The sequence below is a fragment of the Panthera tigris genome, chromosome F3, assembly GCF_018350195.1.
Source record: "Panthera tigris isolate Pti1 chromosome F3, P.tigris_Pti1_mat1.1, whole genome shotgun sequence".
Classification (NCBI taxonomy): Eukaryota; Metazoa; Chordata; class Mammalia; order Carnivora; family Felidae; genus Panthera; species Panthera tigris.
Window position 1 is genome coordinate 6636671 of NC_056678.1, and position 14854 is coordinate 6651524.

Sequence of the window (14854 nt, forward strand, 5' to 3'; positions counted from 1 at the left end):
GGGAGGGGCCCCGCCAGAGTGTGACAGGATGGACTCTAGACCTTTCTGGAAGGGAAAGATCCGTAGGGCTGGAGAGAGCCTGTGAGGGAGGGGCTGGTGAGAGGTGGTGCTGGAGAGACCGCTGCTCTGTGTTCACGTAACAGTTGACCTGTGCTGTTCAGGGGTGCCACTGGGCATTTAGTGTCTGTAAATGGCCATGAAGTGCCTGTCACACGGGCACTGTTCTTTGGGAAGGTGGAAAGACAGTAGCAAAATGTGTGGGTGGCACTGGTCTGAATGGAATCCGGTGGAATTTGAGGTTCTTCTTTTTTCTTTTTTTAAAGATTATTTATTTAAATAATGTCTACACTCAAGATGGGGCTTGAACTCACAACCCTGAGATCAAGAGTCACATGCTCTTCTGATTGAGCCAGCCTGGCGCCCCTTCCCTTGCGCCTCTGGGGCAGAGAGAGAGGGAGACACAGAATCCGAAGCGGGCTCCAGGCTCTGAGCTGTCAGCCCAGAGCCCAACACGGGGTTTGAACCCACAAACTGTGATATCATGACCCAAGCTGAAGTCGGACACTTAACCGACTAAGCCACCCAGGCGCCCCATTGACTTTCTCATTTTGTAGTCAGGCTTCCACGCCTTTATCTTAGCTCTGAGCACTTTGCAAGGCCCCTAATTTCTTTAAGGTTGTCCTATGGCTGTATCTGTCATTCTTGTTCTGCTTTGCCTTTGAAATCTCTTCAGACCAAAACTGTTCTAGGCCAGTGTTCTCCTGACTCTTAAACTTTCACCTGTAGAGCCCTTTCCTTCCTCATCCTTCCGGAACTATGCTTCCTTCAACCGCTTTAGTACCTTCCTTTGAAGAGTGGATTTTGTTTGCATGGGGCACCAAGTGCAGACATTTGAAGACTTTTGCTTTTTCCTTCCTTGACCTCAGTTCTTTGGAATTTGAATGTTGATCGTTGTGGCTGATAATGATTGGTGATTGTGATTTCTAACACACATTGATCACTCACTACAGTGCCTGCAGGTAACTACGCTGCTTGCTCTATACATACTGTATAATTTCAGCCTTCTGACAGCTTTATGTGGTGGGCATTATTATATTATCATCCAATTGTATATGGAAAGAAACCCCTTCAGAGGGACTCACTTCATCTGGGTTACACTGATAATAAGTTGGAGAGTCAGGATTCGAACCCAGGTAACTGACCACAGAGCACACGCTTTTCACCTCCTCAAGCCTTCTGTCTGGTCCTTGCCATTTCTTATGCTTAAAGATTTGTAGTTTTTGAAATAGATACGTGGCAGATAGCTTAGACTAAATGTAATGCAAACTAAATGTATCTCCTACTAAATTACCTGTGCCTTTGCTTAATATTTACATAGGACATATAAACATTTGCATTAGCAAAAGGAAGTACTTTGGCTTTTTAATAATATTTGAATTATATTGTTTTCAACCTCAAGTTCATCTGAATTATATTGTTTTCAACCTCAAGTTCATCCTGTCATTCTGCCTATTTTTCCGTGGACCATCTCACACACCATCATTTTCTTCTCCACCTTCCTGCCACTTCCAAAGTTGGACCCTTTTTCTTGGATTTAGGTTTTGTTTTCCACAGATGGTTGTGTCAAACGTGCACCTGTCTACTTCTGCAGCTCAATCTGGTTAAGAAGGAAGGAAATAGCTGGGAAAACCGGTAATAAGGACAACGATGATGAGGCAGATGATGGTGGTAAGACTTAGCCACTCTGATGTGGATGTTCCGTTGCTGGGTCTGGTGCAGTAGTCTCTAATCAGGAAGAAAAATGGTGGAAAATGTTAGGAGGAGAAATAGAACAAAATATTTTTCTGGCTGTAAGATAATATCACTAATTATTTTTAGAATGTATAGCCTGCTGTGCAAGTTTCAGATAGCTTTCTAAAAACGGTATTTTAACAAATATTTAACATAATGTAATACCATGACCTACTTTTTGTTTTTATCTTTTTTCCTTTTTGTAGCTCACAGTTTTTTAAACAATCGGTATTCTGACACTTCAGTCTATTTGTGAACTCCAGTTAGGCACTCTCTCACTCACTTAATGCATTCATTCATTCACGAATTCTTTATTGGTCAGCAATTACTATTTGCTGGAAACCCTGGATGGGCACAGGAGATACACTGACAAGCTGGGCTGATACCATGGCTACCCACGTGGGCTTACCGCGTTTCTACCACTGGTTTGAATTTTAGGAGCACAAGCCCTCCCCGGTTTTTTCTATTTTTTTGTTTTTCATATTCATATGTTTGGAAATCCAGATTTTAGAAGGATTTTATAGTTATATAGATAATGATTTGGTTAGTACATACTTTTATAGTGGTGAGCCTTCGCTTCTTGGTGTTCTGGAATTTCCTTCTTTTCACAATCATATTTTTTGCGTGCAGTCCACGCTATTAATTATGGCTGTAGCCACGCCTAGGTCACGCCTTTTAACTGCTGTAGAATATTCCGCTTGACTTATTCTTTAATTGATGGACTTTAGAATTCTTTCCTCTCCCCCCTGTTCTATTTGTCAATACTACAGTAGTTTAGGTCTCCTCTGAGCCAAAAATAGGAACAGCTTTTGAAAAAGAACTGTCTCTTGTCTCATTAATGTGGTTTTCAAACAAAAGTTTGAGTTTTGCTTTAGTATTTTCGGTTGGCGCATTAGTTTAAGCTGCCCCTGGTCTCTTCTCTTTCTGTGCCTTAAGAGTGAAAGCCCTGAAATGTGGTCACTTAAGAGAGTAGGAGTTGGCATAGCACAGGCCTGAACAGGTAGAAGGAAACAAAAGTGGAGGGAAGCAGCTAATTATAGTAATTGCAGCTGGTTTCAAAGTACTTCTAACAGTTTGTGCATAATGCTTACTTGAAAGCATCAAATGGGTGCTAGTTGTGAAACAGAACACCTGTTTGTTGTTGAGCATGTGTTTATGCAGATGATTGTTGTTGTCAAAGCACCTTGATGCAGAGTAGTCCTGTTTACACTTACATTCTCCCCAAAGGATTAACAGTGTTCTCTCAATAAATTTGCAGTCTCTTCTCCTCTCAAAGGCTGCTGTTTGGAGGGTGGTGTGAACGAGGCAACAAGTGCTTGCTAATCACTTGAATATACATAATTAGCTACAGTCTGGTGCACTGGAGTCTTTGTCAAACCACAACAATACTGATTGGTGAGAGTGCATAACAATAGTTGTGTTACCATATAGTTGTGGAGGGTGCTTGTTTGCTCACTGGTGTTTATTATTTTTCTCAACTTGAGATTTTATTTATCAGCACACAGACTCTCTTCTTGTCCCTTTGAAATGAACCCGTGTCAGTTTTAACAGCAGCTCTTCAGAGTCACTGCTAAGTACGAGTGTAGCAAATTCGTAGACCAGCCAGAGCTTGGGGTTAATATTTGAAAACACATTTGACACATGTAACGATTCCGGAGATTGAGAAGTATTTACGCTTATTGGATGGCTGAGCTCAACCCACCCTGGAACGTTTTTAGACCAGTTTAAAGAGAGGTAAATTTAAGCCCAGTGGATCTATCCTGTAAGCAAAGAAACAGAATGTGTTCCCTTATTTTCTAGTGTGCTAGCTTTGCATCCCATCGTAGGACTATTTAGACCTCAAACTTTGCATCTTGAACTGTGGGTGCAGACAGGGGTCACCTTCCGTTGAAAAGACAGCCTTCCGTGAAAGCTGGTAGGCTGTGGTACTATGTGTCCTTTCCCACTTTCTCCCTGCCACGCTCAGATCCACAGGCTCCCATGCCTGATCCTTCTAAAGTGGCGGACAGATGGTCACTCACGAACTTAGCATTCTAGAGGTGTCACTGAGGTTTTCCTTGTGACATAAAATATTCTGGTAGTTCCATCAGACTGCAGAAATTCAGACTTAGTAGTATTAATGAAGAAGATGCTTTTTATATAGATTTCAAAGGAAGCTTGTTAACTTTATGTCCCTAGGAGGGTGTAGTGCTGACCTCTCTGACAATTCTACACGTGGTTGACGGTCCTGTCTAGAACCCAAGTGCAGTGCAGCATTTCCCAAAGTCTGACATTTGAAGATTATTTTAGGTGGTGCCTCGGGCGATGTTTTGAAGTTTATTCAATATTTAGTTTTATGTATTAGAATATGACTAGCCTATCAGACTGCCCTTTCACGGTGTGGAAATCCACAGTTGACCCCCGAATGAGAACAGTTTACCCAGAGCGTGCATAGTTAGGGAGTCCGCCACCTGACCTCGCCTTTGACTCCGAGGCAGCTGGCAGGGCAGGAGAGCTTCGCGGTGCAAACAGGGAAGGCGTCCGGTGCGCCCGGACGGGAGTGGTTGGCCCGGCGGGGCGGGCAGCTCACGTGATTGGTTTGGGGAGCATATTTCGCTTTTGCCGGTTGGCCTCAGCCGGAAGCAGGGGCAAAGATTTGGGAAGCGGCCAGGTCCTGACAGTTCTGGGCAGCCTGCTGCGGAGCTCGCGTCTTCCCGGGCTGGCTGCGCAGGCGCGGGCAGAGTTCTCTTGTGTACGATCCGCCCGGGGTCTGTGTGCACGCTCGGCCCCTGCGCAGGTGGCCTCGTTCCCGCGAAACTGAATCTCTTCAGGAAAAATAGATGCGCACGTGTGTAAGGCAGCGTATCACAGAGCTCATGCAGGTGGCGTGTGGAGGTGACAAAACTTGTGAAGGTGGTAAAAGAAAGAAATTGGGGAAGAAAACTAGAAACTCGGAAACCGTAATTATGTATCAGGTGTTCCATTAGATGTTGTTCTACGTAATATTTCATTTCATCCTCGTGGGAGCGCCACAGGTACAGTATCGCACTCTTGAAATTAAATATGAGGATCCTGGAATATGAAGTAAACCCTGAAGTCAGTGGCCCAGATGGCACAGATAGGAAACGGCGGGGCTGGAACTGTAAGCCGGAGCTTTCCGACTGGAAAGACGTTACTCTAGAAAGAGGACCGAATCCTTGGTTCACAAATGGGATCATTCCGTGAGCTGAGACCCTGGCTGTGTAAAAAGGGTTCCGCTTCTGGTGCCTCCTTTTTTCTCCTTTTCTTTACAGCACACCCTTCTTGCATAAAGGGGTTCCGAATAATAATGTCTCTGTCGACTCTTAAATATTGGTGGCTGCTAATTTCCAGGTCTGTGGCTGCGGAATTCCTTGCTTGAGGCTGGCTTCCCCGCGTGTGCAGAGCAGGTGCGCACACACCCCTGCTCTGTGAGAAAGATCACCCAGGAAGGGTCACCTGGGTCTTGCCCCCTCAGTCCTTAGCTGCTGTCTCATAGCAAATTGTTCTCCAAATCCTTCTAGACTGTTCTCTGTGGCCTTTGCCTTTGGCGATATTGTTAGGCCATTTAACTTAGAAGTGTGGGTTGCAGGACACTCACATGAACTCGTGCCGCTGTCTACTTGCTGCGGGACATTGAGTTCCCTTTGCGTTCACTCTGGCCTGTGGCGGATTGGTTTCCATGCCCCCAAGTAGTTACATGTAAAGTTTTAAGTTAGATAAGAGATGACCCAAAGGTGGTTTTGAAACATGTAAGTATTTAAGGATGTTAGGAAGGAGTAAGTAGAGAGTGAGGCACTGAAAACACAGACAAGGTGAAAACAAATTATTTTATCCTAGTATTTAAAATGACCCATTCATTGGGGAAAATTTTTAAGTATCTGTCAATAAAGAACAAAATGACAGTCTTTTATAATCATACTATGATCCTGCTATCCAGAGGTAAGTTATTGATATTTTGTGTTTCTTTCATCTTCTGTCTATACTTGAATTTGTATGTATTTGAAATACAACATTTGCAATTTTATATCCTGCTTTTTTCTTTCAACAGTCGAAACATTGGCCCATGTTGTTAAGGACTTTTCGTAAGCATTTTATACTATAGTTTAACAGTTTTCCTTAAATCATTACATAATTAAGATAATTTTTGTATTTTTTTTTAGAATTTTACAAGTAAATTATGGGCTCAAAGATACAATTATTTCCTTAAACAATTTTTTGTAATGTTTATTTATTTTTGACAGAGAGAGAGAGAGACAGAGAGAGAGCTAGCAGGGGAGGGGCAGAGAGAGAGGGAGACACAGAATCTGAAGTAGGTTCCAGGCTCCGAGCTGTCAGCACAGAGCCTGATGCGGGGCTTGAACTCACAAACTGAGATCATGACCTGAGCTGAAGTCAGACACTTAACCGACTGAGCCACCCATGCGCCCCAAAGATATAGTTATTTTCATGGCTCTTCGTAATGTATAAAGTGCTTGATCTGGGAGGGTGGCACCAATTTATATTCCTGCCGTATTCTGATGTTGAAATTCCGTGAGCCTGCAGTTCTTTTTTCTTATACTTTGGGCTCCATTCCGTGCCATCCTCTCCAAGACATCTCAATTTTGGTCAGAACCTCTCTCATACCACAGGCCCCTCCCTCACTGCCTTCATTCATCACTCACATCTGCACGTAAACACCCACTCCTACCTCCCGCCTTAACAAGGAAGGCCCTCCCTGACACCTCTACCTGTTCCATTCCCGCCTCTGTTTCTGCTTCCTCCTTTTGTACAATTTCTTGACGAATGTATCTGTGCCGCCAGCCTGTACTCTCCCCTCGTCATTACCTTCCTACTTTGCAGACCACCCCAGGCTACTTACATTTCTCCCCGCTTCACTGAGCAGGCTCTTACTAAATCACGAGTGACTTTTGTGTTTCCCAGTCTGTTGGACATTTTTTTGGCTCCTCTTCTATTTTCTGAATATCGTTAAATGGCACAGTTAGCAACTGGTTCTTCTTCTTCTTCTTCTTCTTCTTCTTCTTCTTCTTCTTCTTCTTCTTCTTCTTTGACATTTATTTATTTTGAAAGAGAGAGCAGAGGAAAGGCAGAGAGAGGGAGGGAGAGAGAGAATCCCAAGCAGGCTCCCTGCTGCCAGTGCAGAGCCTGATGCAGGGCTGGGGCTCGAACTCATGAATGGTGAGATCGTGACCTGAGCCAAAACCAAGAGTCAGACGCTTAACTGATGGAGCCACCCAGGTGCCCTGCAACTGGTTCTTCTTGAAACACTTTCCTGTCCTTACTTCTTCTAACTCATTGGCCATTCCCTTCTTCATTGGCTTTTGAAACTCTAGCTGATGCCTAGATACAGGAAGGCCTTGTGCCTCAATGTAGGGCTTTTTTCCTCTAAAGAAGAATAGACTTGTTAGGTACTTTTCTCACCTGAGAGTTCCCCTTGCTCTCCAGGGAAGTCTGGCATTTGACTTCTGCCTTCAAGCCTGACTGTAAATGGATTTGTAATGTTAAAGATACATACTTTAAACTCGTTAATCTTAGAAAGCTTTAAGACTTTAGTTTCTGGGGGCACCTGGGTGGCTACGTTGGTTAAGCATCCAACTTCTGCTCAGGTCATGATCTCGTGGTTCATGGGTTCGAGCCCTGTGTCGGGCTCTGTGCTGACAGCTCAGACCCTGGAGCCTGTTTCAGATTCTGTGTCTCCCTCTCTCTCTGACCCTCCCCTGCTCATGCTCTGTCTCTTTCTCTCTCAAAAATAAATCTAAAAAAAAAAAAAAAACATTAAAAAAAAAAGATTTCAGTTTCTTAAGTTTTCTTTCAACTGGTTATGCTTTGGCTCCTTGAAAAAATGACAACATATGGCAGGAACAGTTTTGTTTTTTTTTTTTTAATTTATTTATTTAAAGTCAAGTTAGTGTAGAGTCTAATACCGTCTTCAGGAGTAGAACCCAGTGATTCATCACTTACATACCACACCCAGCGCTCATCCCAACATGTGCCCTCCTCAGTGCCCATCCCCCATTAGCCAGTCCCCGTGCCCACCTCCTTTCCAGCAACCCTCAGTTTGTTCTCTGTATTTAAGAGTCTCTATGGTTTCTTTCGCTCTCTGTTTCTATCTTATTTTCCCTTCCCTTCCCTTCCCCTAGCAGAACAGTTTTTCTAAAAGAACATTGTGATTGCCTGTCTGGTCCTAACTGTTCTTGTCAAGCTTTAGGTGAAATAAGAAGTTTTATAATCCACATTCACAGTGGCTCATGTGCTGCATCGGCAAGGTAAAAGTTCTCAAAAACTCTTTAAACTTTTTCCTGAAAGAAGTGAAATATATAATTGGCTTAGTATCAAATGCCAGCTTTCCAGATAGCTCCTTCACAATGTGTGTTGATCAGACAAAACCAAGTCGGATGGCTTTTCGAGGTACACAATGGCACCACCTGGGCGGGCTCTGGCAGGAAGAAGTCCAGAACCAAAGTTTGGTTTAGGATGGGTTAGTGCAGGTGTGAGGGTGTGCGTGTGTGTGTTTGATTAGGGTTGTGTGAAGATCCTGATACAACAGTAAAGGATTCAAAGAATCTTCGAGACCAGACACTTGATACCTGACATTGAATACTCGATGGGTATTTCGGCAAGTGACTAGAATGAACAGTCTGACCATTTGCCTGGGCCAGGGTCTCCCGGAAGAGTGTTAGTGTAGACAGCAAGTTGGTTAGGGGTCAGTAGTTTCAGCCTTCAGTATCTAGGTCGTATGCGGTTTCTGTAAAATGATTTAATGTCATGAGGTTACAACATTTCACCCTGAGCTTTTGTACTGGTGAGTTTTCATGTAATTTAGAGGGATGTAGTTGAGTGCTACACAGGTCAATTCTTATAAAAATGTCAGCATTCCCTTACAAAAAACTATCAAGTCAGTGTTCTCATTCTCTTCATTTTATTATTATTTTAACTCAGGTCACGTTCAGAGCTACTTAATTTTAGAGTTGATGCTTATAGAGTATTTATGATGCTTCATTTACTCGGTTTTACTTTTTTTTTTTTTTTTTTTTTTTTTTTTTTACCGGAAATACTTTGAAATGTGAGGGTAGAGATTCCTTTTCTGTTGACTAAGAGGATATGAAACTTGGTGTCGTGAGTTGCAAATACCCCTAAGGTACTGTTTCAAGAAGACTGGAGTTTTCAGCTGTGCATATTTCAACCTATAAATTGCAAACAAGGGCAAGAATCCTTAAAATAATAAACCTTGGATGTTATAGGATGATTTACGAAGACTGACCCCAGGATCGAATGGTGTCCATTGTCTGCCCTGTGTCTTTCCTCCCATAACAGATGCCAGGCCAGCCACCTTGTCCTGAGCTTGACCAGTAGTGTGTATTCAGCCTCTGTATGTATTAGGTATGTCGCGCTCCTTTTAAATGTTAATGTGTTCACATTAACCAGAAACACTTACACTTGTGTGAATTGCTCATTTTCTATCCGAACCTGGGGCTGTGGAAGAAGTCTGTTGAAGACTGAGTGGGGCCCCAGGGCAGGAGCCAGATTTTGCCACATCTCTCTCCTCAGCTCAGGCAGGGGGGCCTGACTAGGTCACCTCTGCAAGTGCTTAGAGGGGATGGGATTGGCAGAATCTTGTCCACCTTATTTTGACTTTATATGGATGCCAGGTGTTTCGGTAGAATGAGTCCTTTTTGCACTCTGTCTCTGCTCTACCAGATTCCCTGCTTTTTGGGTCTTTAAAAACATGCTTTAAAAAGACTTTTTGGGTCTTTAAAAACATGCTTTTTGGGTCTTTAAAAAGATCCTTTGGGTCTTTAAAAACAAATTTTTTTAAATGTTTAATTCTGAGAGAGAGAGGTAAGAGAGAGAGGAGGCAGGGAAGGGACAGAGAGAGAGAGAGAGAGGGAGACACAGAATCTGAAGCAGGCTCCGGGCTCTGAGCTGTCAGCACAGAGCCCATCTCAGGGCTCGAACTCATGAACTGTGAGATCATGGCCTGAGCCAAAGTCAGATGCTTAACCGACTGAGCCACCCAGTCGCCCTGAAGATGCTTTGGTTTTTAAGGGCTGTGCAAACCATAAAAGAGGACACATTTGACTCTCAATTTGATCATTCTGACCCATTTAGAATTTTGTATCTTAAGCTCTTGGTTCGGTTTTTATCTTCCATTGTTTTGACAACTCTTTAATGGCTGTGGGACTGAGCACTTGATAACTTCCTCTTGTGTCGAGAGAATGTTGGTTGGTAAGCTGAGTAACTGAAGTTTTTCATGAAAATTGTTCTGTTACTTTGAGAAATTACTGTTACAAGTTACCATAAAAGTCAAACTTAGCTATCGGAAAAGACCATATTAAATATTTACTCTATTTTTACGTTATTCTCTCCATTAGTTGAGTTCACTTTATATGTGTGAAATAGTTGCACATCTGGTAGGTAGGTCAAATGATGCTGACTTTGCTTTTTCATAGGTTAAAAAGAAAACAAGTGACATCAGGGAATTTCACCACATGTTACCACCACTGGGGTTCACTTAAGGGTCCTCGAATGCACATCTAGTCAGCCTTGTTCTTCTGTCGTCTGCCTTTCATAGATAAGTAAAGTAGATGTGGTCTACATACTGGAAAGAAGGCTATCCCACCTTTGGGGTTCTACATTGGTCAGACTTTAAGAACTGTTCTAATGCTCTGTAATGGAGTAATCAAACCAGACTTGAAAAGACCATCAGCACCCACCGGCATGACGACACATTACGGTTGGGGTGGAAAACGCCAAACATACCCTCTGTTAGGCCTTTATGAGCCGTAGTAACCTTTTTAAAGTGGCAGTAGCCTTCCTGGTCTTCTACAGAGTGCTTGGGAAATGAGTAGAATGCACTCAATGACGTTTCTGTGTGCACTTTGTGCTGCTACTGTGAACAGTCTACTAGGTATGTTGCTTATTCATTTTGAATCAGTGTGACATCTTTTAGCCACGTGTATGCGGCATATGTATCCTTTTCATTAACATACCCAAATCCCATAAGGCGTTACCATTTTCATTTATTTTTCTTGGCATGTTTTAGAAGAATTAGGCATATTTGAACTGTATATGGAAAGAGCCAAAGTAGCCTTTGAAAGGAAAGGCACGTGTTATTTTCTTTCACTTAGTTGCCACTGAGGACCTACTTTTGTGCTCTCACGGCCCTGCCCTCAACACTTGCAAATCACCGTGTGTGGTGAGCAGCGTTATTGCCGGGTCATGTTAGTCTTCACTTTGACGTAGAGACAGAAGAACAGCTGAGGTCTAGTGCTCTCCTCTCCAGCCAGGAGAGCGCATGCAACCTGCTTTCCCTGTACCTTTGCACATAACGCTTTTCCCTCCTGGAGTACAGTAGCCCCCCTGCCCCGGCTTTTGCTTTCCGCCGTCTCAGTTACCCACTGTTCCCAAGCAGACGATCTTCCCCCTGAAGTTGCCAAGGTCAGCAGGAGCCTTACGTGACATCACATGCCTGCCTCCTTCACCTCCCTTCGTGTGATCACATAGCATGTTCTCAGCTCACACCATCACTAGAAGGGTAGCACAGTAAGATCCTGTGACAGCTAGAGGAAGAGACCACATTCCTAAAACTGTTACTACAGTTTATTGTTACAGTTGTTCTGTTTCATTGTTTGTTATTGTCATTACTCTCTTTCTGTGCCCCATTTAGAAATCAGACTTGAGGGGCGGCTGGGTGGCTCAGTCGGTTAAGCGTCCGACTTCGGCTCAGGTCACGATCTCGCGGTCCGTGAGTTCAAGCCCCGCGTCGGGCTCTGGGCTGATGGTTCAGAGCCTGGAGCCTGCTTCAGATTCTGTGTCTCCCTCTCTCTCTGCCCCTCCCCCGTTCATGCTCTGTCTCTCTCTGTCTCAAAAATAAAATAAAACGTTTAAAAAAAAATTTAGAAGTCAGACTTGATCACAGGCATGTGTGTGCAGGGAGAAAGCACCATACGTACGGGGCTCAGTACCATCCAAGGTTCGGGCTTCCCCTGGGGGTCTAGCACGCGCCCCCACGATCAGTACTCCTGCACTGTGGTCAGATGGTGAGATCCTGCCCAGGAATCAGTCCGTCAGGGTCAGCTCCACTTTAGCAGTTTGCCCCACGTGCCCTGTGCCCCACGGAAACTGAACTGTGCCAGCCTGTACCTGATTTCCCCACATAGATACTAGGGTATTTTAGAGCACCACTTCCTTTGATTCGTTTTTCTCCCTCCATCACCTTGTAAGTTTTTGTTGACCAGTGATTTGATGAATGAAGGATGGATTTTCATGTAAAATGTAAATATCTATCATTTCCTGTAGAAATGTAGCACTTAAGCTAATATTTCTTAAAGGCTGGGGTGTAGTCCACCTGCTTTAGAATCCCGGATGCTTATTAAAAATGCAATCTTCCAGAAACTGGAATTAAAATTTCTAGGTTGGGTATTCTGCAAGATGGTTACATGTGCATTAAGTACTCTGGTAATTCATATTTCCATTAAAATGTAGGCCTTATTCTCTTAAATTATGATGGAAGTCAGTAAGAAAATGCTTTTTAAGACATAATTATGTCAAAATCTAATTAACTTTAAGGTACAGTAAGTTTTATAATGTAAAACATTTTCCTCATTTTTATGTTTAAAAACTGTGTCTTTGGGAATTAACTTCCTTATTGATTCTCAGTTTTGGATCTTGATTACTGATTTATAATAGAGAAAATAATAGTTCTCTAATGTATGTGGGTTTATATAGCTAAAATTAGAGATACAGCCAACTGAATTTGTTACCATATAAAGTGAAAAATACAACAACTGCACAGTCTTAACTGTTCTCTGAATTGTAGTGGTTTTTTTCCCCTCAATTTTCCTTGATTTTCCCCTGCCTCATGTTGTCTCAGTTGTTTTCTGGGTGTAGACTTTTTCATTTAAGGACCTCAGAGACAAGCTCCCTGTTCCCCCATTTCACACAGCTCTGTATGGTGGCTCAGAAGAGCATTTTTGAAAAATTTGAGAACTGTCTAGATGTTTGATTTGTTGTATCTAACTTGGGAAAAAAGCATGTACATTTTGTAGGAGTCAATTTCAAATGAAGTTTCTTGAGAGAGACAGCTTTATTTAACTTGAATTCTATAGTGTCACTGAGTAAGAAGCCAGTGAAAATACTTTATCCTTTGTTGTGCCCTTTTCCTAAGGGGTTGGTAGCTGGATTGTGCTTTTATCTTCTATCTAGTTGTGAAAGTAATGGCGAGGTAGAGGCTTTGAGTAAAGGGATCAGATCCTTGAATTCAGTTAACAGCATAAAGTGAGAAGTACTAATGTGACCTAGTGACTTCTCTAGAATTCTGGAGAACATTTAACTTGCATTCTCAGATCTGGAGATGAATTCAAAGTGATAAAATCTGTATTTACCTCTATTATGACATACAGAAAAAGAAAGTAGCTTTGAAAGTGTGGCTCTTTTTCTTTCTTTCTTTCTTTCTTTCTTTCTTTCTTTCTTTCTTTCTTTCTTTCTTTCTTTCTTTCTTTCTTTCTTTCTTTCTTTCAGTAGTGACAGGCATCTATGAATAGTGATGAATTTCAGGAAAACTCCTAGGCTAGACATTATCTTGACAGTTGGCGGACAGATGCTTCTGATTTGAGTGTGAGACTGAGGTATTCAGAAAGCACTTCAAAATACTCTCCTATGCCAGCCAACTTTATTTTCCTTATATTGGGATGGAGTTTTTAGCTGCTTTGCAGTAATGCTTCTTAAAGGACCTGGTAAGAGCTGGGTCAGATATTTATGAGTTGTTTCTTTTGAATATAGCAACATCTAGTTATTTTTATACATTGTCTTTTAGACCTTATCCCTACGTATAAACTGCTGTGTGTGTGTGTATCTATATAAAAGGACAACAGATACACACCAACAGTTTCACTTCGAATATTTTAACTAAAAATTGCAAATGTCAAAGGAAATGTGGCTTTGATAAGTTTGAAAAAGTCCCCAGATTTGTTGCATCCGTTTCTGGAGAAGGATTACTTCCTAGTGACTTGTTTTTATATTCCTGCTATCTCATATAATACTGGAGGTCCGGTTGTCATGCGATTTCTTTTTCTGGGTTAATTGATACTTTATTGAAGACCTGAATCTTCCCTTCAGTTTTCTGCATGTAGGAAGAGTTTTTCCTTGTCTGGTGGGGATTAGACAGGGCATTCTCATCCAGGGTGCTCCAGTGTGGGATTTGTTCATCTTGTGTGTTTGAAAAAATTTGTTGACTCTCTGTGTGTGATGTGATGTTTGGCCTGGGAATGTGACAGTCACTGGGAAAGATGTTTTGTGATTGGGGAATTCCTTTTGTAAAACAAATTTTGGTAATTATATTGTTTTCTCCTCAGCATTTTATTTATATGTATGAACTCAGAAGCATGCATAAGATCTTAAAAATCTTAGAAATATAAAAAAATTAGATGGAACTGCTTTGATGGAATTATGACTTTATATTATAATGTAAATTTAAGTTATATTTCAATTTATATATCTTTTTTCTAAAGTTTTGTATCATAGCCTGTTTGTTATGATAACAAGTTCAACTTGCAACATGAATTCAGATGTGTCAAAATGTATGCATTGTTCTTAAATGTTAGACATTTTGCTCATGAGAATAACAGAACACCTGCTGTGACCTTTTAAGCTGTGTAAATTTCAGGGACTGTAAAATTAAAAAATATATATCTCTGAAATGTGTTTGGAAATTATTTGAAATGTTTTCTGCTTGGCTCTTTTCAGGGGATTTTTGTTATGGAATATGAAGAGATTCATATCTGGTATGAAACTAAAGCATATCATAGTGCATGCCTTTGTTGTATCTTTTTAAAAAAGTTATGTGTAGGGTAATCTCACCTCTGATGCTCCTTGTCCAGGAGCAACAGAAAGCATTATCCAATACTACACCAATAATCGGTTTCCTCTTAGCACTGACATTCTTTGATTTTATCCCTAGATTATGTGGATACTTTCTTAAAGAAGGCATCCAATAGATAGGATTACATTGAAATAATAAATTTTACGGGGTTATTAATTTATTTTTCTCTCCATGATATAAGAAACA

General features: G+C 41.8%; 1 protein-coding gene across 3 annotated transcripts in view; it reads left to right on the forward strand.

Moving 5' to 3' along the window:
• AKT3 (AKT serine/threonine kinase 3) overlaps nt 1-14854 on the forward strand; it is a 304267-nt gene that overhangs the window by 92349 nt on the left and 197064 nt on the right. The gene's annotated exons all lie outside the window — the stretch shown is intronic.